General features: G+C 48.3%; 1 protein-coding gene across 1 annotated transcript in view; it reads left to right on the forward strand.

The window, feature by feature from the left end:
• The window catches only part of LOC125031157 (RNA-binding protein Musashi homolog Rbp6-like), a gene marked incomplete in the record, with an annotated part of 674840 nt that overhangs the window by 315138 nt on the left and 335702 nt on the right, over positions 1-24000 (forward strand).

A 24000-nucleotide genomic window follows, 5' to 3' on the forward strand; every position in this document is an offset into this window, starting at 1 on the left:
TTGGACCCAGCTTCATTGGGAGGGAGGGGGGGAGGGAGGGGGAAGGAAGGAAGAAAGCAGAGGGAAGGAGTAAAAGGAAGGAGGGAAGGAAGCGAGAGAAGAAGAAGGAGAGGAAGAAGAAGAGGAAGAAGAAGAGGAAGAAGAAGAAGAAGAAGAAGAAGAAGAAGAAGAAGAAGAAGAAGAAGAAGAAGAAGAAGAAGAAGAAGAAGGCGATGACAAAGAAGTAGAAATAGAAGAAGAAGAAAATGACAAAGAACAAGAAGAAGAAGAGGAAGACTTAAGAAGAAGAAGAGGAAGAAGCTTTGGAGGAGTCTCCCGGTAAGCGAGAACCAATTTCCCTCCGAATATTTTCTAGCTGTTATTCTCACGGCGCGACCATTACCTCGAGTGCCGTCATGGCTGCACGTGGCTGAGGGATATTTTATTCCTTTTATGACGTCAGGGGAAGGGGAGAGGTGGGGGAGGGGGGAGGGGGGAGGGGGAGGGGGAGGGGGATTGGGGGATTTAGAGGACGGCGGGGAGGGGGGAAGGGAAGATAGATAGAGAGTGAGGGAAATAGGTTAGATTAGAGAGAGGGAGGGTAGGGGGGATAGAGACAGACAGACAGATAGAAACAGAGAGGAAGAAAGAGGGGGAAGGGAGAGGGAGAAAAGGTAGGAAAGTAAGCAGAAGCTTGTGGGGGACAGCGCGTCGAAGGGGGAGGGGAGCGAAGGAAGAGATAGTGAGAGGAAGAGATAGAGAGGAAGAGAAAGAGAAAAAGAAAGAGAAAGAAAGGGAGAGAGGGTGGGGGGGACAGGGCGGAGGAAGCATTTTGAGGTCTTCTTAACTCGGACGTGTGAAACCGTGACGTAATCCGCTGTCTTCGATTCGCTGCGATACTGTAGACCTAACCGAAGCCAAGGTCAGGTTTCCTACCTTTGGCTCTTGGCAGAGTCTCGGTTGAAGTTCGGATCGGGATGATGGAATGGAATAGTCTTTGATTTATTTTGATCGCCGCTCCAGAATATATATATAGATAAAGGCGCTGGAAAACCGTCCATGTTTTTGCTTTGATTTTGTATGTTTTTTATTATTTGTTTCTGTCTTTTTCTTTTTCTTTTTTGGTCCACTTGAGAAATTGACTCACGAGACTATTTTCGGCCGCCGCTCCAAAGTGAAGTCTAGAGACACTGGAAGAGCCTTTCGTGTTTTTGTTTTGTTTTTGTTTCTCTTGTGTGTGTGTGTGTGTGTGTGTGTGTGTGTGTGTGTGTGTGTGTGTGTGTGTGTGTGTGTGTGTGTTCCACTAGAGAAATTGACTCATGAAATGGCTTTCGAGGCGTCTTTTCCTTCCCGCATTGCCGAGTGCACTCTGAGTCGTCGGCCCTCAAGTAATGACTGGTGTGGAGGGGCGGCTGTTTTAGAAAAATGTGTCCGGGAGAGAGGTGGTGGCGGAGGGGAAGGGAGGGAGGGAGGGAGGGGAGGGAGTTAAAGAGAGTATTAGAAGGAGAGAAGGAAGGGAGGGAGGGAGGAAGGGAAGGGAGACCAGGGAAAAGGAAGAAGGGGAAAAGAGAGAGAGAGAAAGGGAGGTAAGGAGGGAGGGAGTGCGGACGGGCAAGGTGGGCAGGAATGTGAGATAGAGAGATAGTGAGAGAGGGATAGGTGGGAGGGAGGAGAAAGGGATAGTAAAAATGCGAAAAAGATAGAAGAGGGGGAGGAGAAAGACCTAGAATAGGAAGTAGAAGATGGGAAGGGAAGAAGGGTAGAAGGAGATGGATTAAGGAAGTAGGAAAGAGAAATGGAAGAAAGAGAAAGTTCTAGAGAAGGGTCAGGATAGGAGGGGTAGGGAAGAAAGGGAGAATAAATGGGGAAAGAAGAGAAAGAAAAGGGGGTAGGGGAGAAGAAGGGGAGAGAGAGAGATGCGAAGGACCCGGGGCCCTCAAGAACAAGAGAAAAGGGAGAAAGGCCTAGAAAATTATGAATTAAAGAGGGCAAAGGTAAGGAGGGAAAAGGGAAGAGGAATTCCTAAAAAGGTAAGGTAGAGGGAATTGAGGGTAAGGGTGAGGGGGGATAGCACGGGGAAAGGGCTAGGGGGAAGGGGGGAGGGGGAAGGGGGCAAGGCCACACGATGTGGGGGACTGGTTATAATTTCAGAGGCCGATCACAACATAGCTTTGGTATGCATAGCCCACGAGGGAGGCCGGGAATGGAGTCAGACCTGATTGTACATATTGTTCGTGGGTATGTACAATTTGTGCGTGTGTATGTACACGCGTGACAGAAAGAGGGAGGAGTTGAAAATACGTGCATGCAGTCTCTCCGGCATGTATGTATTAAGTACTGTATTTTTATTTGCATTGTCTTTTGCTCTGAACATGGCAATACACGCAAGCACACGCGTTTGCATACACATGTATCATTATGCTTGAATTCACCCTTGCGGAATAACACATTCATGATAACATAACCATATCCGCCTCGAGCCCGGCTTTGTATGTGTCGAGAAACAGAATGCTGGCATTTTGGCCGTAGACTTTAGGGGTGTCTTACTGTTATGTGTTGGGGCACTTAGCCCTCCATGTCTCTCTCTCTCTCTCTCTCTCTCTCTCTCTCTCTCTCTCTCTCTCTCTCTCTCTCTCTCTCTCTCTCTCTCTCTCTCTCTACGAGATGCTTGCAAGCACTAGCCGAACTGGAGACTGTTGAAATATTTGACCTTTGGAAAGGCCAGCTTCTTGCAGCATTGAGTAGGACGGCAGAAATGAGTCGTAGCCCTTAGCTAGAAGAGACAGACAGACAGACAGACAGACAGACAGACACAGACACAGACAGACACACATAGATAGATAGAAATAATGAGAGAGGGACAGACAAACAGACAGAGGCATAGAAAGAAAGGGTGAAAGAAAGGGGAAGTGACAGACAGGCAGACACGAAACCAGAGTAAAAGGAAGAGAGCCAAAGAGAAGAAAGGTTTGACATTTTGTGTTTCGCAATTCGGCCGGCGTTGTTTTCGCCCGTTCGGTGGCAAAACTGCCAATTAGTCTTGCTCGGGTACTGCAGGATCGTTTGGCGAGCTCGTAATTATTTATTGCCAGGTAGATAGTCTGGGGGGGAGGGGGAGGTCCCGTTCGCCCGCGTGTTCGCTCTTTTTGCCTTGTATTTTTGCCCGCGTCGAAAAGAAGAGGTATTGGATCCTGCTTCGAGTCAGGTTCGAATCAGCAATTTCTTTGTTTATGGTGTTTTAAGGGGATTTGTCGATTTGCTTTTGTTTTGTATGGGGGAGCATTGGTGTTTTCATGTATTTATGTATGTTTTGGGGGAGGGGATGGAAGAAATGATGGAAAAAGAACATAAAAGTGGTAAAAATACACAAAATCCTTACCCACTCCACCCTCCCTTCCCCAAGCAGCAAGCCATCGCCAGCAGAGCCGGAGAGGAAAAGCCGAAGACAAACTATGCAACAGCCGTGCAAAAACTGGCAATGGCGCACCTAACCATCATTTGTTTGGCGAAACTGTGCAATTGAAGTCTCTCCATATTTTGATGTAAACTGAAGGCCCGGGGACACGCCATTTTGGGCCTTGGTGCCGGACGCGCCAAGGTGGATTCTTGCGCGGCAGGAGGCGAGGGGCACAATTCTGCGACTTAGGGACGGAATAGGCTATTCTTTGTTGTGTATTAGTCAGCGCAGATTCCCCGCGACATTTCTTATCTTGTTCTTCGGGGTAATTGATGCTTTCTCGTCCCGAAATTGATGGGGAGTCGGGTTTATTTTCTCACGCGTAGACTCGCACACGCGCGTAGATACTTTCCGTTGCACATGCACCCGAGCTGGCCAGAGGGGGCTCGTAAATAAAGAAGTGTGTGCAGAGACGCATGTGTCTTCGCTGCCAATTTCATATATGTGTCGAGCGCAAACAAATACGCGATACACGTACTATGTATATAAGGCGCGCATATATATACACACACACACACACACACTCACACACACACACACACACACACACACACACACACACACACACACACACACACACACACACACACACACACACACACACACACACACACACACACACATGCAACCACACACACATGCACCCACATAGATTTGTACATATACATAGATAGTATTCCATTGCCGCCCCAGTGCGTTTGGAGGCGTCGCGAGGCCTTCGTCGTGGGCGGATCAATCTCCTCCCGAAAGCAGCGCCCGAATCCCGAGGAGGAGAGTTCGATGTGCGTCTGGCGTGCGGCGTGGGCGTCCGTGCGGGCGGTGGATGGGCGTGCATCCCCCCCCCCCTCCTCCCTCCCCCCGACCCGCGTCCAAAGGGGAATAATTTCAGGGGCGAAGAAAGGACTTTTTGTCACACTTAGCTTGGAATCGGAGGCGCAGCGGGAACCCTAGGTGCTGCCGTGGAAGAAGCCCTCGGGAACTCCTTAATTATACCAGGATCGATCTGGTGTAGTGTGCCTAGGAGGACTATACTACCCCCCCTCCCCTCCTCCCCCGTCTCCCCTGTCCTTTCTTCCCCTTGCCCCCCCTCCTATGTCTCCTAGGTTCTGTCTCCCCCCCTTCCTTTCCCCTCCCCCTCTTCCCTCCCCCTTCCTCTCCCCCTCTTCCCTCCCCCTTCCTCTCCCCCTCTCCCCTCCCCCTCTCCCCTCTCCTCTCCCCCTTCCTCTCCCCTTCCCCTCTCCTCTCCCCTCTCCCCTCTCCTCTCCCCCTTCCTCTCCCTTCCCCCTCTCCCCTCTCCTCTCTTCTCTCCCCCTCTCCCCTCTCCTCTCTCCTCTCTCCTCTCTCCTCTCTCCTCTCTCCCTTCCTCTCCCCTCTCCCTCTCCCCTCTCCTCCTCTGCCCGACCTGAGGCTTTACGCGTATTACTTTTCATCTCCCTTGGCCTCTTTTATATATTTTTTATATATTTATTAGTTATTTTTTATTCTATTTTGTGCTGTGATTTTGTCAGATGGATTTTTATTGTTATTAATTTTATGTATATCTTATTCATCCGTTTTTTTCCCGTGAGTGTGTCATTTTTTTTTTCTTTATTGATTTTATATCTTCGAGCATTTTTAATCTTTTATTCAAATTCGATCACATTAAAATCCCAAAAGGAAAGCCGGGGAAGCGAACGTATATTCTTGAGTGAAATGTCACGACCTTGAGAGACCTCGGAGAAAGACAGCATCATCCGTCGGTTTTCGAATGTCAAGGCGAGAAAATTCGAAAAAAAAATTAAAAATAATGAAGAAGGAAACTGTGATAATTAAGAAAGGGTATATTGAAAAAGAATTAGAGAATGGGATGAATGTTTTATTTTCTTCCATCTCTCTTTCCGTACTTCGCTTTCTCCATTTTATCCCTCACTCCCTCCCCTTCCTCCTTTCACTCACACACTCACTCCCGTACTTCCTTTTTTTCCCCCTCACGGTATGTTGTGCCTTCCCTTCCCCCTTTCCCCACACCCCTCCCCCTTTCCCCCACACCCCTCCCCATTCCATCCCCTCTCCTCCTCCCCCACTCCCCTATTCCACCCCAACTATCCTATCCCCCTTCCCCCTTTACCCCCTCCCCTTCTCTCCCAATCCCCCCTTCCTCCCTCCCCCATTCCACTCCCCATTCCCCCCTCCCCTCCCCCCCCTTCCCCACGGACAGGAGACTCTTCCAGCAGCTGAACAATCCGTCTCCGCGCATGCAAATGGCCCGCCTCAGCCAAACACGTGATCCCGCGATCCCGGAATAATGCAACTGAAATTGGATTTGCCGGGCTTCAACTTCAGGTTTGATGTTGCAATTAAACGTGTTGCACTGGGACTTCTAGGGGGACGGATGGGGGGGGGTAGGCGATGGGGGATGTTGAGGGCGGGGCGGGGGGGGGGGCGAGGATAGGGGGATGTTGGGGGTATTTTGAGAGGGAGGGAGGATGGAGGGGTATTGGGAAGGAAAGGGGGTTGGGGGTATTGGGGAGGAATGGGGGGGGGGACGGTTGGGGAGGATGGAGGAAGAGTGTTGGGGAAGGGGGAAAGGGGGAAGAGGATATGGGTAAGGGGTGGAGGGGGGAGGGGGGGTTTCGTGGGCGAAGAAAGGGCGTGAGGTGGGGGTAGGCAAGGAGGGGGAGAGCGGGGGAGGAAGAGGGGAAAGAGGGAAATGGTAGGAATGGAAATGGCTCTTACTGATTCGGCTTTACTCTTTGGGACGAAATTAGGTCTGAAAAGTGCGTGTATGAGCTGATAGAAGAGAGTGAATGAAGGCTTGAATGAGAGTGAAAGTTAGATTATGAATATGTTAGCGAGAGAGAGAGAGAGAGAGAGAGAGAGAGAGAGAGAGAGAGAGAGAGAGAGAGAGAGAGAGAGAGAGAGAGAGAGAGAGAGAGAGAGAGAGAGAGAGAGAAAGAGAAGAGAGGAGGGATAGACTGACAGACTGACAGCGCATGCCCAGTCGCAGGTGTCCCCACGCAACCGCTTTGACTTGAGAGAGCTTGGTACTTCTGACAGAAACCCATAAAACGCAGGTTAAATATATGCTATGCAAATTTTATCGCACCCTACCCACCTCCCCCACCACCCACCCTTCACCCAACACTTCCATCCCCCTCCCCCTTCTTCCTCCCCACTTCCCTTGTTATCCCTCCTCCACCTTCTCCCCCCCCCGTGCCTCCCCCTCCCCACACTCCTCCGCTCTCCCAGTCTCCCTCATTTTCCTTTTCTTCGTGTGGTCTTAAGGAAAATGAGAAGACAGGTATTTTACTTTCACTCGACTGATGCAAAAATGGCGCCTGTGATAACATTTGAGGTTCTCACTCCGCTGCTCTCACTCTTGGGATTTGCGAACGAGGGGGGAGAAGGGGGGGGGGGGAGGAGGGGGGGAAATGGAGGAGGAGAAGGTACGTGGGAGTTGGGGGGATAGGAAGGGGGAGGGGGAGGGGGAGGGAGGGGGAGGGGAAGGAAAGAATTAGAGAGGGGGAGGGGGAGAGGGAGAGGGAGAGGGAGAGGGAGAGGGAGAGGGAGAGAGAGAGAGAGAGAGAGAGAGAGAGAGAGAGAGAGAGAGAGAGAGAGAGAGAGAGAGAGAGAGAGAGAGAGGGAGGGAGGGAGAGAGAGAGAGGGAGAGGGAGAGAGAGAGGGGATGTGTAAGCAGAGGCAGCCAAATGTTAATAATGAAATTAGTTCTTCAAGTTGACTTTTGAGAGAACACATTTTTTCAGTGGGACCTGGTTTTGAAGAGGCAAACGTTGAGTTTTGAATTACTTATTCCATTTTATGGGACGCCATTAGCTTAAAATCCTTGCCGACCACACACACACACACACACACACACGCACACATATATGTGTATGTGTGTGTGTGTGTATGTATGGATGTGTATATGTATGTACACATATATTTATACATGTATACGTATGAAGAAATAGAAACGGACAATAAGTGTCAGCCGACCCCTCTTCCTCTCCTCATTTCTCCTCCTGAAAAGAGCGCGATGTAAGATGTAAGAAAAAGAAAAAAAAGAAATCGAAACGGGCGCTTTTTCCCCCTCCCGAAATGGAGGACATCGCGGGAAATTCAATAAGATGTGAGGAGGAGGACCGCGGGGAAAGGCGAATGCTTCTAATGGGCGAAAAATGGGCGGTGTCGCGGCGGCGGGGATGACGAACGCCGCCGCCGCCGCCGCCGCCGGTCCTTCGCTGAAGCCAAGATTTAAGGGCTTCGCGCCGGGACCTCGCTCAGGGCTTCATGAGGGGAGGGGGAAGGGGGGGTTGGTGGTCGTCTCTGTCTGTCTGTTTGTATGTGTTTGTGTTTTCTTTCTCTCTTTCTTTTTCTTTCTTTCTTTCTTTCTTTCTTTTCTAATTGCCTTTGTCTTTATATCTCCTTCTCTTCGGTACGCAGGTTTTTTTGAGTCTTTTAGAGGGGTAAGGGGGGGGTGGGAGGGTGTGTTTTAAATTTATCAATGCTTATTTTTTGATAATTTTGAGAAAAGGTATGGCGTGGAGTTATATGTACACCTGCTCTATTAACCGGAAGTTACTTACTTCCCTTTCTGTCCAGTGCACTGCATTTTAATCATATCAGCGGCGTTCTATTAAGTCATGCATACGCACACGCACACACGAACACGCACGCACGCACGCACGCACGCACGCACGCAAACACACACACACACACACACACACACACACACACACACACACACACACACACACACACACACACACGCACGCACACACGCATACACACACGCTCACGCACGCACACTATACTTTCTTGTCTCTTCGATCTACGTGTATCCGATGTAGGTTATCGCGGCCCGAGTGTAATGAATCGGGCAGACATACATCACACTGTGTTGTAAGAGTTTGTGATGTATTGAGGAACTTCCGGTGTTGTTCCGAGGAGGGGAGAGGGAGGGGGTTGGGGAGAGGGAGGAGGATGGGTAAGGGTGGAGGGGATGGGTGGAGGGTAATGGGATGAGGTGGAAAGAGGGAGGGAGGGGGAATTGGGGGGAGGGGTGAAGGGGTGGTGGGAGGAGATGGAGAAGGGTTGGGTAGGGGGAGGGGGGGGGGGGCGCAAGGGTACGGCAGGAGGGGACAGGACGTGGGAGGCTGCTGTTCCTGAGGCTTTGGCTGGGATAACTATAGGGAGAAAATAATGCCGGGGAAAGTTGCGAAACTTTTTTTTTTTTCGTTTTCGTTTGTATTTTCTTTTCTTGTCGTAAGGAAGAAGGAGAAGAAGATGAAGAAGAAGAAGAGGTTCAGCAAAGAGAGGTACAAAAATAGAACAGTTCATAAATGTGGGGGAGAGAGAGAGAGAGAGAGAGAGAGAGAGAGAGAGAGAGAGAGAGAGAGAGAGAGAGAGAGAGAGAGAGAGAGAGAGAGAGAGAGAGAGAGAGCAAGAGAGAGGAAGAGAGTGAAAAACAGAAGAGAATTAGAGGGGAATAAGAGAGGGAAGACAAACGCAATATTGAACCGAACATCACAAATATCCTCTTTCTCTCACTTCCCTTTCTACCCCCCCTTCCCCCTTTCCCCCTTCCTCCTTTCCCTCCCAACGCCCACCCATCTACTCACCCCCCCATCCACCAACTCACTCACTCACACACTCACTCATTCATTAATTCATTAATTCATTCATTCATTCATTCATTCACTCACTCACTCACTCACTCACTCACTCACTCACTCACTCACTCACTCACTCACTCACTCACTCACTCACTCACACTCACACACTCACCCACCCACTCACCCACTCACCCACCCACTCACCCACCCACTCACCCACCCACTCACCCACCCAGCCATTCACCCACCAACTTCTGTCTAAGCACGAGCCTATCGCCGCGACAGTCAGTATTCTCTCAGTATACAGTCATACGCATCTTCAGAACTTTCTTGAGGAGACTCCTTGTTTCTCGCGCTGACGATGGGACATGTTTTTTGGAGGTGGGGGGCGGGGGGGTTATATTACAAAGGTTTTGATTACACATGTGATGAGTTTGGTCTGTTTTTCTCTGTCTTTTTTCTTCTTTCTCTCGCGCTCTATCTCTATCTCTATCTTTATCTTTCTATCTCCGCCTTCCCTCCTTCCCTCTTTCCCTCCTTCTTTATCTCGCTCTCTATCAATTTATCTATCTATTATATCTATCTATGGTATCTATCTATCTATCTATCTGTCTCCCCCTCCCTCCCTGCCTCCCTCCCTCCCCTCTCCCTTTCTCTCTCTCTTAACAGATTGTGCGTCTCACTAAGGGTCAAAAGTAAGAAAAAGGTAATATGTCGCTGGTGGTCTGGGAACAGCTGATGGTGATCCTGATGCCGCTGTAGATTTTTTTTTTTTTTCCTTTCTTTTTTCTTTATCTTTAAGGGGCGGAGCTTTGACGAGGCTGGTCTTTTGATAATGGCTATTGTGATGGGAGGATTCGGACTGTCTTTGGTACTTTTAGTGGTTTTTTTTTGGTCTTTTTGTCTTTTTTCATATTCATTTTTGGTTTGTTTTATTGTTTTCGTATGTTGATTTTCCTTTTTTTTTTTCTTGTACGTCTTTCAGTTGTTTTGTTATTTTCCTTGATTTTCATTCTTAATTCTTACTCTTCTCTTGTTTTCATATTGCCTGCTTTCTCTCCTCCCTTTTCAACTCCATTCACTCTTATTTTCTCTTCTTTCCTTCTTAATATCTCTCCTTCTCTTTTATTCCTCTTTTATTCTTCATTCTTCACTGCCCTTCTTACTCATTCACTGCCGCCATTTTATTATTTTTCGGTTGTGAGAAACTTTCGCTCTCGCCGATAATAAATTCATCAGGGTGTGGGATATTTTTTTTTTTCTTTTTCTTTCTTTTTGGAAGAAAATCGGAAACCGGAAGTATGCTTTCTATGACGTCTTTTGCGGGAGACGCGATGCATCCGGGTCTCAAGCGGCCTCCGGCTAAAAGAGGTCTTAGAGGTCTTCAGGAAATAAGTCTTCAGGAAAGAAGTCTTCAGGAACACGCCAGCACCTCTTCTTCCTCTTCCCCTCCACCCCCATCCTTCCCCCATCCTTCCCCCATCCTACCCCTATCCTATCCTATCCTATCTTACACCCCCCACCCCCCGTCCTCCTGCCGGGTTTCGCCGCCCTGGGGTTTCATCTTCGTCTTAAAAAGGAGTCGGTCGGGCGGGATGTTCAAATATCTACCCGAGCGAGCCCCGTTTTGACTGCCGGTTTTTGATGACGTTGCATGCGGGTAACTTTCTAGGTTGAATAGGAGTGCAGAGGGGGTGGGGGTGGGGGGGGGCGTGTGGTTGAGTATGTGTGTGTGGCGGGGGGGTGGAAGGGGATTGGGGGGGTGGCGTGGGGAGGGGGGTTGAGGGGAGTATATGTGTGTTTGGCGTGGGGAGGGAAGAGGGGGGGTTGTGTGAATATATGTACTGCCGTCGAGGAGGAGGAAAAGGGGGAAAGGTACTTCAAAAGTGCAATTGCAGTGTTCAACATCGTCTGGAATAAGAGAGTGCAAAAAGGTTTCTGCGCGGAAACCTTTCCTTTTGCTCCATATTTTTTTCGGAGTGTGAAATGAGTCTCTATTCGGGCGTCTCTCCCTTTCCCTTCTTCGTCTCTTCTCTCTCTCTCTCTCTCTCTCTCTCTCTCTCTCTCTCTCTCTCTCTCTCTCTCTCTCTCTCTCTCTCTCTCTCTCTCTCCTCTCTCCTCTCTCTCTCTCTCTCTCTCTCCCTCTCTCTCTCTCTCTCTCTCTCTCTCTCTCTCTCTCTCTCTCTCTCTCTCTCTCTCTCTCTCTCTCTCTCTCTCTCTCTTTCTCTCTTTGTCTCTCTCTCTCTCTCTCTCTCTCTCTCTCTCTCTCTCTCTCTCTCTCTCTCTCTCTCTCTCTCTCTCTCTCTCTCTCTCTCGTTCTTTACACTTCTCGTTTTTGCGGAAGGTCTTAGTCTCATTCTCCTTTCCCAACTCTGAATGAACCCCTTCTTAGCTCCACTCTTGTTCCTCTTAAACAAAGTCTTTAAGCGCGGAACTTGGCAGTCTTGATCTTCTTATCCGCAGGTTCCGCTGAAGAAGTTACTTACAGGAATTCTGCGTTGTTGCTCGTATTGTCGGGGTTCGTCGTCTTTTTTGCTTATTCTTTCTGTCTGTGTCTGTCTTTGCGTCTGTATGTGTGTGTGTGTGTGTGTCTGTTTGTCTCTTTTTCTCTCTTCCGCTCGTTTTTTTCTCTTGTTCGCTCTTTCTCTCGTTCGCTCTCTCTCTCTCTCTCTCTCTCTCTCTCTCTCTCTCTCTCTCTCTCTCTCTCTCTCTCTCTCTCTCTCTCTCTCTCTCTCTCTCTCTCATTCTCTCTCTGTCTCTCTCACTCTCTCACTTCCGTTTTTCTTTTTTTCTTTTTCTTTTTCTTTCTTGAACTGGAGTAAGTACCAAACGAGTGGAGACATGTTTTGTGGGTTTACAAGGGTTGTTGGAAATACTCTTCTCTCGGAAACTATTTTGCTCTCTCTCTCGCTCCCTCTCCATCCTCCTCCTCCCCCTTCTTCTCCTCCTTTATCCTTCTCTTCCAGTATTTCCTCCTCCTCCTCCTCCTCCTCCTCCTCCTCCTCCTCCTTCTTCATCCTTCTCTTCCTGTATTTCCTCCTCCTCCTCTTTAGCAACACTCTCCTACGTCCATACACTTTTCCTAGAAAATTTCCCAAAACAAGGAGTTGAAGGCGAAAGGGAGAAAATTATTAGCTCCAAAAGGAGTCGGTGTTTATCGAGGATTTCCCCCAAAGAGCGCAAATGGCCGAGATATATACATTCCCCCTTTAAAGCCGCGAGGATACAAAGGCCCCGGGCCGTGGCGGGCAGCAAATCGTCAAAATTAAGAAAACAAATGAGCGGCTGCGTCCGGATCGTCTCTGAGATGTCTTGTCGTGGCCTCCCGAGGCAGAAGATGTCTCGAGCAGTATTTAAGGGAAGCTCCGATCTCGTCTGCTCATGATAGCTTTAATCTTAGTCTTCCAGGCTGTAGGATTACTTGAAGGACGTGGATTAATCGTACTCGGGTAGCGGGAGTCTTGTTTATTTGTTAGAAGTGTACAAGCATCGCTCGTTCTTTCCCTCTGGCTTTGTTTCGTTTTCCTGCATTATTTCTGTATGTTCTATTTCTTTGGTAAGTTTTTTTTTTACCTTCTTCGCTCTATCCGTCTGTTTATCTATCTGGTGATCACTTTCTATGTATCTCTACCCCTTCCCTTTTCCCTCTCCTTTTCCCCTTCCTCATCCTCTTCCATCCATCTCTTCCCTCACTCCCTCCCTCCCTTCCTTCCTCCCTTCCTTCCTTTCCTTCCCTCCCCTCCCCTCCCCTTAACGCTTTCCCTCCCTCCCCCTTCCTCCCCTCCCCCTCTCTGTCCCTCCCTCCTTCTCTCCCTCGCCCTTCACTCCCTCCCTCCCTCCCCCCCTCTCCCTCTCTCCCTCCCTATCTCTCTCTCTCTCTCTCTCTTAGTGCTTTTTTATGCGTCTTGTTGAGATGCTGGACACATCTTCCGTTTATGTCGTTGTTAGCGTCAAGGAAACCAAAAATATAAGTGGTTTTATGCTTCATCTGAGGATATCTTGTGTGGACAAACAACCTGTTGAATTATTCATTATTTGGTGTTATTTTCAAACAACGAGGTCGTTTCCGTTTAACTTTTTTCGGACATATATTAAGGTGGTTTTGAGTGGGCATAGCATAGATAAGTAGAAAGTCTGTTCATTTGTTTGCTTGTTTTTTTTGTTTGTCTGTGAATGTGGACGTTGTCTGTCGTTCTTTTGTTATTGTTTTGTGATCGTTTGTTGTATTTGTTACTCTTTTAATAGTCTTCCGTAAGTCATGTGACCTGTTTTACCCTACCCTCTTTTACCCTACTCCTCATTCCCCCTTCCCCCTCCCCCCTTCCCTCCCCCCTACCCCATGGCTCAGAGATACGTAACTGATTACTCGGGAAATGAAAACAGATCACCCAAACAGGAGACTACCCCCTCCTACCTCCTCCCCCACGCTCCCCACCCCCCTTCCATCCCAAGATTTATGTATGCCGTCTTCAGTATATCCTCGTTTCCCCTCTGTCTTCTCTCCTCTCGGCGTCTTCCCCTCTTCCCTCGCCCGTCCCTCTTCCTCCCCGACGTCTCGCGCGCGTCCTGGTGGTTTCGTCTTGATTTTGTTTGTGTGCACACCTGGATGTACCTGCGTGTGCTTGTGATTGCATTTGAAGCATGCTTGTTTCAGTGTGTGTGTGTGTGTGTGTGTGTGTGTGTGTGTGTGTGTGTGTGTGTGTGTGTGTGTGTGTGTGTGTGTGTGTGTGTGTGTGGATGGATGGATGGATAGATAGATGGGTGGTGTTTGAGAGAGAGAGAGAGAGAGAGAGAGAGAGAGAGAGAGAGAGAGAGAGAGAGATAGAGAGAGAGAGAGAGAGAGAGAGAGAGAGAGAGAGAGAGAGAGAGAGAGAGAGAGAGAGAGAGAGAGAGAGAGAGAGAGAGAGAGGGAGGGAGAGAGAGAGAGAGACAGACAGAGAGACAGGGAGACAAAAAGAGAAAGAGAGAACAGAAAACTTGCAAAACCCAACGACCTCGCATGAGCCAGCGCACAGTAGTCACGGAGACTTTAGCGATAATGGGACCGAGGTTAATGCCTTCGTCCTGGTGCCGTCCGCCGCATGTAGTCCTCCTGCTGGTGCCCGAGGTGGTTCTCGAGCCCCCGGATGTTTGTGACGGTGCTTTCAGGGCGTCCTTTTGCAATAAGGGTGATAGATCCTTCTTGGATGCTTGCGATAGTGCCATCAAGGTGCATGAGACAGTGCCTGCAAGGTCTCGCCTGCCTTTAGGGCCCCTTGCCTTTAGCGTGCTTGGAGAGCTACTTCAGAGTCCCATGTGCCTTCGGAGTGCCTGTGATAGAGCTCTCAGGGGCTTATCTACCTTCGGAGCACCTGCGATAGAGGTTTCAGAGATCATGTACCTTCGAAGTACGTGCGATGATGCCTTCAGAAACTCTTGTGCCTCGAGACTGCCTCCGTCGCCAGGGTCCTTAGGCATTACTGGAGAGGGTGGCCCTTCCTCACGCCCTTCTGTTCCTCCAGAAGCCGGGTAGAGGAAAGTGGGCTGAATGGGGGGGGGGGGGTATTTTCGCACTGCAGTTGGTTCAAAACTTTTGTACAAATGTAATATACTGTGGGAAGAAAAAGGGTTGTGAAGCGAAGGAGGAAACAAAGGCGGAGGGAATAGTGAAGGAGGAAGAACATAAAAAGAAATGAAATATGGAAAGCGACTGCCTTTAAATGGCACCGAAATAATCATGACATAAAATACTAAACAAGGAGAATCGGGATAAAGGAGGACACAAGGAGAAGGGAGAAAGTGAGAATAAAGAGGAATCGAAATAGAGGGAGAGAGGAAGCATTAATCGTCAAGAGGAAAGACAAAATGAGGTTTGAGGACAGAGACTGGCTCGTCGAAAGAAGTAAGTAAGTAAAGGAGGAGGAATGGGCGATGAGAGAAGGAAATGAATAATAATAAGATAATGAATAATAAAATGTAGTAAAGAAAGATAATAAAAGGGGTTTGGGAGAGGTAAATTTCGATAACTAGCTTAAACAAAAGGGGTTTCAAAAATGGAAAGGATAACGCAGTTTGCAGATAATGCAAGTAAATTTAAACGGAGGGACTGTTGAAGACTGGAAATAACCGTGCAGATAGTGTAAGTAAAAGCACACAAAGGGAGTTTTATCTCCGGCCGCCATTAAAGCTCTGACAAATGTGTTAATGAATAGTAAATATTGGGCCCCGACACCTGGGCTTGGGTAGCGCGTACGGTCCCTCAGCCAGGGACCGCGGAGGGACGCAGCCAAGGGGGTTAGGGGTAGGGGTAGGGGGGTGTAGCGTTGATGTCGCATTTATCCCGCAATAGATGTGTGCATGGTATCTCTCTGGCATCGTGTTTGCCTCACGCTGAATACCTTCGTGGTATTTATCTGGTATCGCTCTTACCTCAGAGGAATATGTTCTCGGTGTCATACTATAATAACTTATTTTCGCTTTTGCCTGAGACGAGTTTCTTCCAGTAGGTAGTCGAAGGCATATTGCATATGCTTGGTAACTTGGAATATATCTCGACTTGTAATAGAATATGTTTGTTTATTAATTTCTGTATGTATTATTTATTTGTTGATTTTATTAGTTAGAAAACATTTGCTTTTGGTTAAATGAACATTAGAAATAATACTTTTTTTGCTATGATAAGTTAGTCCCTGTTACAACGTTCTCCTGACAGAGAAGTAATTGTTGTTGTCAGCAAGGGGCCTGCAGCAATGCGCGTGTCAGCAGTGCGAGGATATATAAAAAAAAAAAAAAGGGTCGCAGGCTAAAGTTGTCAGCCCAAACACCCGAACTGCGTCAGCTCGGCATCTGATATAATTAATCGAGGAGGAAATCACACCGATAAACAGGCTGTACTTATTCTGGCGAACAAATACCCCGGCGCGATTACCAGACGGAACTGCACACTGGCGATGATTGCCTGCAGCGCCCGCATCACGGAGGTAGAATACGCACTCACGCAGACACGCAGACAGACAGACAAACACACACGCACGCACTCATGCATACACCCCATCCTCCACACACACACACGCGCGCACGCACACACACACACACACACACACACACACACACACACACACACACACACACACACACACACACACACACACACACACACACACACACACACACACACACACACACACACACACACACACACACACACACACACACACACACACACACACACACACACACACACAAACACACTGCCGGCGATAAATACGTCTTATACTGGATAATACGAATGGAATCCACAGTTTATGGAGAGACGTAGCCTTAAACTTACGGCAGAGTTAAGGCACAAATTCAATCTCTTTATGGTAGCGAGGGCGAAGGAAAGAGAAAGGAAATTACGAGAGGAAAGAAAGAAAGAAAGAAAAAAAAAGGAGAAGAAAGCATATGCTAGGAGTTGACTGATAACGATTTTTTTCTCGGTCGTCCCCCCCTGCCGGATTACACTGGCACTGGCACTGGTAATGGGTGTACTCCATCTACCTTACCTTCGGCTTTCTTCGCCTCCCCTCTCCCTTCTTCTGCCCTTATTTCCTTCCCTTCTTCTATTTCTTCCTTCTCTTCTCCTCGTCCTCCTCCTTTCCGCTCTTTGTCTCTCTCTCTCTCTTTCCCTCCCCTCTCTCCTTACCTTCCCTCCTTTCGTTCTTCTCTCCCTTCCTCTGTTTCTCATTTCTTCCCTTTCTCTTTCGTTATCTTCTCTTCCTCCTTTCTTCTCTCTCTTTCTCCCTTTTCTCTTTCAATCTCACTTCTCTCTCCCTCCCTCCCTCCCTCCCTCCCTCCCTCCCTCCCTCCCTCCCTCCACCATAGCTCAGTCACACAACCTCCGCTGTCAGCTTTGGAGGAAATGCATTTCGCAAGTGTAGCTGTGTGTATACTCTCAGCGCCCTGCCCTTTCTCCCTCTTACCTACACAAAGGGGGAGTAAAGTCCCTTAAAAAGTATTGTATGTTGGTGTTAGTGGGTTATGACATTTTGTTTGTTGACGTGCAGGTTCTTCCTCTCTGCGTTTTTTTTGTTCATTTGTTTCTTTTTATTTTGAGTTAACAAGTAGTCCACATGCTGCTTTGTTTGTCCTCCCGTTTCCCTACACGCAAGGAGCAAACTGATCGCTGTTCATTCCCGTGTTTGTCACCGACGCGCCCTTGTTGACCCGAGGAAGCGCCCTCCTCGCGAGCTCCCTCCTGCCCTCGCTCAGCTCCCTTTTCGTCCTCCTTCCCTCCCTCTCTAATTTCGTCTCTCCTTCCATCTCTCTCTTTTTCCGTTGATCCTTATTTCCCTCTGTCTTTTCGTCGTTCCTTTTTTCCCTCTTTCCTCCCGTCTCTCCATTCCTCCTTCTCTCTCTCCCGTCTCTCCATTCCTCCTTCTTTCTCTCCCGTCTCTCCTTCCCTCCCTCTCTCCTTAACGTCTCTTCTTCCCTTTCACCCTCCCTCCTTCCTCACCTCTTTCCGTCTCTTCCTCCCTCTCTTCTCTCCTTCTCTCATTCCCTTTTCTCCAGTCTGTCAAACCCCTATTTCTTTGTCGACCCGTCCCGCCTATTTCTCCGTCGACTCGTCCCGTTCACTTCTGTATTTTGAACTTGAACCCGTTTGAAATCGCTCTTTATGTCAGGAGCATAGAAGTATTTGTTGTTGTATCAGGGTCGTTTGGAGGGTGGGGGGGGGGGGAAGGGAAGAGCCCGGGGAATTGGAGATTAATTAATAGGGTTCCGGTACGAAATCGGCGTTTTTGGTCTTTTTATTACGAGGATAGCTGTTGGGTCAGCGTGTAATGAAAACGGGTGTACATGTCCGTAGATTTGTGTGTTTATTGTGTGATTTTCGGGAGCGTGGCGACGATTGTGATATTAGTTGGAATGACGAGATTGTGAAAGGGGATAAATGTATTATGAACAGCATATTGATGATGACCACGACATTTTATAGTAATTACGTCACTTAATTAAAATATTATATACATATTGCTCTTCTGTCTGGTCTTTTAATTTTCCACTTTGATACGGGGTCCAAATGTAGATAATAATGAACACACTTGCAACATGACTGCGTGTAACAGCCCGGGAAAGAGAGAACAAGATGCAAGATCGTCGCGAGAAGAAGTTGCTCGCTCTCGCTCCCGGAATCCGGTCTACGGTCGGTGCGGTAGCGACGTTTACGAAGACGAAGTGCCGTGGGAATGCACATAACATTTGCAGCGAATGGCGGCCCTCGTGTTTCGCGGAGTCCATAATCGTGCGGAACGCCCTCGTACGGTGTAATGTAGCATTGCTCTCGGCCGCTCTCGCCAGGCCGTAGTCAAGGGCGCGCGCACGCAAGGCTCAGGGGGACACGCGCGTGGGATGGCGCGCCGAGGCCTTTATCGCCCCTTTTTATTGTTATTATTCACAGCCAAGCATATAAATAGTGACGCGGAATTGCCTGGTCACAGCGAGACGCACTCGGTGTGAAAAATTATGCTCGATAGAATCATCGTGTCCACCAATCTTTCTGGCCTCTCTCCTTCGCCTCCATCTCCAGCTATTCCTCCTCCTCCCCCTCCTCCTCTTCCTCCCCTCCTCCTCCTCACTCTTCTTCATTGTGTTCCGTATTACTGTTTTTTTTTTTTTTTTTTTAAGCTTATTCTTTGATTTATCTCTCTCCTCTCTCTCTCTCTCTCTCTCTCTCTCTCTCTCTCTCTCTCTCTCTCTCTCTCTCTCTCTCTCTCTCTCTCTCTCTCTTCTCTCTCTCTCTCTCTCTTTCTCTCTCTCTCTCTCTCGCTATCAAACCTTTATTCTTTCTTTTAGTGTCACCTTCGCTAATTGCCAACCTCTCAGATACCCACAAATCCTCCTTCTCCTCTTCCTCCTCCTTCTCCTCCTCCTCCTCCTCCTCCTCCTCCTCCTCCTCCTCCTCCTCCTCCTCCTCTTTGGTTCAAATCGTTCACTTTCTCCTCCCCTTCCTCCCTCCTTTTTTCCCCATGTACTTCGCACCCCTTCTCTTTGCCTCTCCCTCTCTTCCATTTCCTCCTCCTTCCGAGGCTCTGTCTCCCCTCCTCAGCCCATTACGGGTTTTGACACTGATATATCATTTAAGATTATATTTACGTTTCTAGCATTCCGTTAGCCTCTCGACTGGGATCTTTTTTTTTACTCTTTTTTTTTTTTCTTTTTTCTTTCTTTAACCTTCTTTATCATGTATGTAAATGGTCGGATAACTGCGAGTCCTGTTGGTGACGTCCGCGCTGAAAAATGGTGGCGGAGGGAAGGCTCCGAATTCTGTATTTTTGTTGAGGGAGGAAGGGGGGAGGGGAGGGGCGGGGAGGGGAGGGAAGGGTAGGGGTGGTTATTGGGGGGTAGGAGGGGGAGGAGGAAGGCTTTAGGGAGGGAGGGGAGGTTATTGGGGGTAGGACGGGGAGGAGGAAGGCTTTGGGGAGGGAGGGGAGGTTATTGGGGGTAGGAGGGGGAGGAGGAAGGCTTTAGGGAGGGAGGGGAGGTTATTGGGGGTATGAGGGGGAGGGGGAAGGCTTTGGGGAGGGAGGGGAGGTTATTGGGGGTAGGAAGGGGAGGAGGAAGGCTTTGGGGAGGAGGGAAAGGAGGGGAAGGAAGGGTAGGAGGGAGGTATAGGGTAGCATTGGCAGGAGGGAGGCGGAGGAGAAGGGTGAAGTTGTTGGGGGAGGAGGGAGAGGGGGTGGCTATAGGGGTAGGGGGGGAGGGATTGTTTTGCAGCTTGTTGGTGTCGTGGTGAAAGGAGAGGAAGGGATAAAATGGATGAATGGGAAAAGGAAGGGGGAGGGAGGAGAGGGATAGAGGAAGAAGAAAACAACCGATGATTTACGCTTCAAAAATATGTAGATTAAAAACTGATTATTCAACGAAGGGCCATATGAGATAAACACATAAGGTGCGTGTTTGTATGAAAGAAAGAGAGAGAGAGAGAGAGAGAGAGAGAGAGAGAGAGAGAGAGAGAGAGAGAGAGAGAGAGAGAGAGAGAGAGAGAGAGACAGAGACAGAGAGAGAGACAGAGAGAGAGAGAGAAATTTGAAGAGAAAAAGGAAGAGACAGACAGAGAGACAGAGGCAGAGAGTAAAGGGAACTAAAGAAAGAAAGAAATTGGCAGAGAAATGAACCAAGTCACGAGGAGGCGGAACATGACGAGGCGTAATACTGGCCTCGTTTCATTTCAGTCAAGGTTTTTATTCCTAGGTTGTTTTTGTGGTTTGATTAGCTTTGCAATGTTTATTTTTAATTGGAATTGCAACGTTTTATATATAAACAAACATTTTATATATAAATATATATAAACAGGATATATATAGAGATAGATGGATATGTGTGGGTTATGTAAATATATATACATACATGCATACATACATACATACATACATACATACATACATACATACATACATACATACATACATACATACATACATACATACATACATACATACATACATATATACATACACACAGACACACACACATACATACATACATACATGCATGCATGCATGCATGCATGCATGCATGCATGCATACATACATACATACATACATACATACATACATACATACATACATACATACAGGCACACACACACACACACACACACACACACACACACACACACACACACACACACACACACACACACACACACATACACACACACACATGTATATAAACTTTGTTATGTTTTGGGTTTATGTATTAGCATCGCCATAGCCACCCCCTCCCCATCGGTCATTGCCAGTGTTGCCAATGGAACATCTTGTTGATACCCTTGGCTCTGAAGACGTTGATGAAGCTGAGTTTTGTGGGCGATGTGTATGTGTGTAATTGGATTTCCTTCGTCTTGCCATTAATTACGTATGCTAATTATTTTTTTCTTTTATTTCCAGGTATGTTGTCAAGGCTGTGTCAACACCCAGAGCACCAGTGTTGGTAATTATGATTAAGTTATGTGCCAGGTATGTGTGTGTGTGTGTGTGTGTTTTATTATATACGGAGTGAGTGAGAGACAGAGAGAGAGAGAGAGAGAGAGAGAGAGAGAGAGAGAGAGAGAGAGAGAGAGAGAGAGAGAGAGAGAGAGAGAGAGAGAGAGAGAGAGAGAGAGAGAGAGAGAGAGAGAGAGAGAGAGAGAGAGAGAGAGAGAGCGAGAGAGAAATGGAGATAGAATGAGTTGAGTGCATGAGTGAGTGAACATTTGAATGAATAGGTGAGTTAGTGACTCATTCCGACGGCCTGGGGGCATTTCGGAGCTGGCTGATGGGCATAACAGCCCGAGAGTGGGTCTTGTGATCCGATTTTCATTGTTTGATGAGTATACACGTATATGTCATACCCATGCTTAATCTAATCCCGGCCGCTTGCCAAACAGCGCGGGCGACTGGGGATCCGACGAAAGAAATATACATCGACAATAAAACACGGGTTTTCGCGGTGATTGAAACAAACGCAGCGGCGCAATTAGCAATTTAAAAATCGCGTGGACACTCACCGCGCGCCGAATATATAATCAAATATAACGGCAGTTGTGTGACAGCCTCTCTCTCTCTCTCTCTCTCTCTCTCTCTCTCTCTCTCTCTCTCTCTCTCTCTCTCTCTCTCTCTCTCTCTCTCTCTCTCTCTCTCTCTCTCTCTCTCTCTCTCGCTCGCAAGCTCTCTCTCTGTGCTTCTCTCTGTTTCTTTCTTTCTGTCTGTCTGTCTCTTTGTCTCTCTCTATTTCTCTCTGTTTCTTCTTCTTCTCCTCTTCTCCTCTACTCCTCTCCCCTTCTCTCCCCGGGCATGAGTGTATCCGACCCATAACCCGCTAATCCCCTCAGGCAGTGAATTACCCGACCGGCCAAAGTTTTCGGTGAGCTGCCCCTCGATCCCTCGTAGCGGCATCAGCAGGAGCGGAAGTTGGCAGACGCGGCAGCAGGTGAGTCTGAATTGGACGTGGCAGAGGTTCGATTAATCAGGCCATATCGACCCGGGAGAATCATGCTTGTCAGGTCGTCGCCGGCGTGATGGATGCGGGGGGCGCGGGCGCGTGACGGCGTCGCTGAAGGCGGCTCCGGGAGGCGTTTCAAGGGGCGCGGGGCGGGCTGGGGCGCGGCCGCGAAGGGACAGATGTGGTGGGTATACACACATTCAGACGCGGAGGCAGACACACACACACACACACACACACACACTCACACACACACACACACACACACACACACACACACACACACACACACACGACTGTATACGTATAACCTCGACCTTCGGCTCCCCCCCCCCCCCCAAAAAAAAAAAAAAAATCTTCCCTTAGAAAAATCCTTTACGTCTTCTCATACCGTCTTCATTCTAGAACATCCGCACTGCCTCTTCCTCCCTAACCTCCTCTTTCCTTCACCTTTCTCTATCTCCCATTTCGTCCAGCTCGAACGAAGTAAACATCCCCGTTTATCCGCGCGACATAGCCTGTGTCTCTCATTCATTGCGTCAAATATTTCCTTTTCGTGTAAAGTATCGGGATACGTAACTCTCTCTCTCTCTCTCTTTCTCTCTCTCTCTCTCTCTCTCTCTCTCTCTCTCTCTCTCTCTCTCTCTCTCTCTCTCACTCACTCAGATCGATAGATCGACCTAACGTCATCCTTTTCTCTTTAACTACCTCTATATATTCTCTTGTTTATTCTTCCCTCCCCTCCTCCCCCCCCCCCACTTTCCTTGACTTTGGATTCCCCTCCCTCCCCCCCTCCCCCCCTCCCCTAGGTACCAACAGGGAAACCCAAAGGAATAACATCATAATAGCGGTAATGGTCAATCATGTCACGATAATGGATCACAAGACAGGTCCGGCTTAAGTCATGGGAAAGTAGGCCTATTCATATGCAGCTGGATTCCGGGTAGGCCTAGTTTTGGTCAAGTGGATTTTCGGATGGGAAGTCGGGGAAAAATCGCCGACTCGTTTGTTATTTCGTTTCATTTCGTTATTATTGCTATCGGTGTTGTTATTATTATTGTTTTTTCTTTTTCAATTTGTACATTCGCTCCATATTCCTCCATACATTTTTACCGCTTGACAGGAGTTGCGTTTTTTATATATACATTTTTTTTTTCTTTTTCATAAAGAGGATAGCCTTATGGAAACAAAACGCACGGTTAAATACAGATGAATAATTCCAGATTTATCAAAGCATGACGGCAGTACTACACGCCATCTACGTTTATGAGTGTAGTTTCACCGCCAATGCCCGACATAATCCTATTCCTGAAGCACTGATGGTTTTCCCCGTTTTCTGTTGGCCGTTAAGCCTCCGAGCTCGGGTAGACTCGTTTAAAATTAATTTAAGCGGCGGTGCGTACTTGTGCCCCTGTATATGTAGTGCCGGGGAAAGGAGAGAGAGAGCGAGAGAGATAGAGAAGGGAAAGGGGATGGGATTAGGAAAGGAAGGGGAAGAGGATAAGGGGAAAGGGATAAGGAAGGGGAAGGGGAAAGGGAAAGGGAAGGGGGAGGGAAGTGAGAGGGAAGAGTTGTGGAAGGAAAGGGATAGGGAAAGGGAAAGAGAGGGGAAGGGGAAGGGTGAAAAGGGAAGGTCAGGCAAATTACAGGAGAGGGAATGGCGTGCGAGGGAAGGAGAAAAGAAAGGTAAGAGAGAGAGAGAGAGAGAGAGAGAGAGAGAGAGAGAGAGAGAGAGAGAGAGAGAGAGAGAGAGAGAGAGAGAGAGAGAGAGAGAGAACGCGAACGAAAGAGAGAGAGAGAGAGAGAGAGAGAGAGGCAGGCAGGCAGGCTTCCTATATGGGATCATTGATTTGTTATTCATTTCTGTGATGGAGGGGAATTGTTGCATTTGTTTGGCGGCGCGTGCGAGAGCCGGTCGTGCCGCACGTAGCTTGTCGACGGGATTGGATGGATGTTCCCTGTGCAGCACATTTCCTTCTTGTTGATCCAGCGAATTAGGAAGAATTAAGCAGCGGCGGGAGTTCCTC

The sequence above is a fragment of the Penaeus chinensis genome, chromosome 2 (assembly GCF_019202785.1).
Source record: "Penaeus chinensis breed Huanghai No. 1 chromosome 2, ASM1920278v2, whole genome shotgun sequence".
Lineage (NCBI taxonomy): Eukaryota > Metazoa > Arthropoda > Malacostraca > Decapoda > Penaeidae > Penaeus > Penaeus chinensis.